Source organism: Lepeophtheirus salmonis, chromosome 1, assembly GCF_016086655.4.
Source record: "Lepeophtheirus salmonis chromosome 1, UVic_Lsal_1.4, whole genome shotgun sequence".
Classification (NCBI taxonomy): domain Eukaryota; kingdom Metazoa; phylum Arthropoda; class Copepoda; order Siphonostomatoida; family Caligidae; genus Lepeophtheirus; species Lepeophtheirus salmonis.
Genome location: NC_052131.2, coordinates 50918380 through 50921113, shown reverse-complemented (window position 1 = coordinate 50921113; position 2734 = coordinate 50918380). Strand labels below are relative to the sequence as shown.

The window sequence follows — 2734 nt, the reverse complement described above, 5'->3', positions numbered from 1 at the left end:
AATTGAAAATAGATGCCCTCTTAAAAAATCCCCACAATAAAAAATAACTATTGTGATAAAGGAAATTACGTAACGTTTGCTAGATACAGTAGAGAAAATAAGTATTTGCTCCGTCGCCGATTTTGTAAGTTTTTCTATTTATAAAGAAAAGAACAATTCAAAATTTTAATAGTATTTTATTTAACAGTGAGAGACAGAATAACCAACAATAAAAAAATGTTTGTCGGAATAAAAAAAAGAGAGAATCACCCCAACAACTCCATCCCCAGAGGTTTACACAATATGTGCTAGAAAGTGGGAGAAAATTGGCAATCTGAAGAGTGTTTTTTATTTTCCAAATCTGCTATCATTATTTTAATTCTTGAAGAGAGTACATCTAAGTATAAAGTAATAACTATTGTGTGTGCCCACCAAAGACGGGAGTAACAATGAGGGTTGAGTGGGGAGTATAAATCCTGGTTAGACTCGGAGTAAAATTGAGGATCAATTTAGGAGTAATTCTAGCCTTTATGTCCCTGCTATATACGGAGTGAAATTTGTGTGCATTTCCTTTAACCCACGGTTGCCAGCAGCTGATCCAATAAAATTTCATGACAGCTAAGCTGCTCTCCTTCAAATTTCTAGTCAATCACTTAAACTTTCGATTTTTTTTTTTAACAAGTAAATTGATTTATAATAATACAAAATAAATCGTTTTAATACAATTTGTATCAGAAAATAATGTTAAAATGTCGTGAAAAATATAGGAATGATAATATAAAATAAAGACCTGATAATTACACTGTGAGTTATTCAAAAGCCTCCTCCAATACCTTTCTTGCATCATCTACCCGTTCTTCCTGTTTCTTAATATCGCCTTGTGTCACAGAGACTCTGCCAATAAGGAGATGATCAAAATCCACATATACCGGTAGTTGCATAAATACGCGGACTATTTGTGGCAAATAATTAAATGTGTAATAAAATTCGTATGACGTATTTTTTTGGAGAATTATATAATAGAGAGTTTATTCTGGTATAAAGTTTAAATTAATTACTGAATATAACCGCCATCAGCTGCTATGACACCCTCCAAGCGCCCGCGGAAGGCCTTACACACATTGATGATGTAATGGTCTTCCATGGCTGTCCATTGCTCATTGACGCTGGCCTTCAATGAGTCCAAATTCGGGTGACGGGTAGCACAGACCTTCTTCTCAATTTGCCAAAACACACTGTAGTCAAGGGGATTCAAATCAGGTGATTGAGGTGGTCAAATGTTTTTGTGAAGGCCTCCTTCACCTCATCCACATAGATTTTCCGTGGTCTGCCGGTCCGAACACCCTCCTTCAGATCTTTTCCCTCCTTGACAAGCTTCTGGACCATGAAGTCAGTAGTCCTGGATAGTCCAGGATTATTTCCTTGACAGACTTACCGGCGCGGAGGAGAGTGGCAACCATATGACGTTTGACCTCGTCATTCATCGCAAACGACTTTGTTTGATGCGAGTAAGAACAACAAAAACAGAGCCAAAAGATTTACCGAGTTACTTGTGGCGAAATTGTTTATTTACGATCACGGAACCTCGAGATATAAGCGTTTAAAAATTAGTCTGCGTATTTATGCAACTACCGGTACACCAGGATTTTTTCTCAAAATTATTTCATTTATTATTGGATTGACCGCTAATGGATCCATTTCCCAAATGCAGCACTGTAGTAATAGTTGCTAACACAATATCATTATTCACTCCAGGTCCAACTGCTGTTATATTGGAAAGGAAAAAAAAAATCGTTGTCTTTGTTGGGATAAGAGGTTCTTAGACCAGAAAGTCGTTTTTCCCAAAATAATTATGGAGGCTTCTCACTATTGCTGTTACTAACTCCTTTAAAATCCGATTGGACTTTGAAGTCCCCTTTGTGTATTTTGTTACGTGTTGTTTGAAGATGGAGGCAATTTGTTAAATAGGAGGAACTAGGGACGCATCATTTTTGAGAGTTTTTGGAAAGTCATTGGTCTTTGTGTGCTTTTGAGGGTTCCTACCTGAAATGGAATGTTGGGAATGCGTGTGATTCGTTATTGGATGGAAGAAAGGATTTTCTCAGAGAAATAGTCGGAGGCAGTGAGATCATAATGTTCCGCAAGCACTTTCCCGAGTTCGTTTCGATTCCTTACTCGAACCCCAGTAGGAGCAATGTAATACACACCCGTTCTGTTCCCACGGGATATTTCTTCACGACACCATCTTCTAGGTAGAGTCGACACCTCATCACGTCTCACTCCTTCATTTCCATACATTGAAGATGATCCTTCGTATATATATTTAGTATTAAATAATTTTCTTAATAATACAGGAAGGTTTAGTCATTATTTTTTGACATTGGGGTTCAATAAACATCTGTGAATAAACAAACTACAATAAACATTTTTTCATATCTAGTAAAAACGAAGTGTATCTCAGATCTCCTACATCCCAAAGTTGAGGCTACGATGATTAAGGACGTTGTGAAGTAATCCAGGAGCCTATTTTTCAAGGTGTTCCTGTCCAGCCTGGAGAAGGAGATCAAGGAGGGGCCAACCACATCAATCGCCTCCCTAATGACTTCTCTGAATCTACTAGGATTATCAGTAAGGCTGCGGAGGGTGACTTGGAATTTTTCCCATGAAGGCCAAGAGGCTCAAGAGTTTACGTTTTACTACCCAACTCTGTACATGCCGGCAGGACATACATATATTATGAATAACTAACTATTTC

At 37.6% G+C, this 2734-nt stretch overlaps 1 pseudogene; it reads right to left on the bottom strand.

Moving 5' to 3' along the window:
* Nucleotides 1-353: 353 nt before the first annotated feature.
* Nucleotides 354-2277, bottom strand: LOC121119045 (uncharacterized; annotated as a pseudogene).
* Nucleotides 2278-2734: the final 457 nt, after the last annotated feature.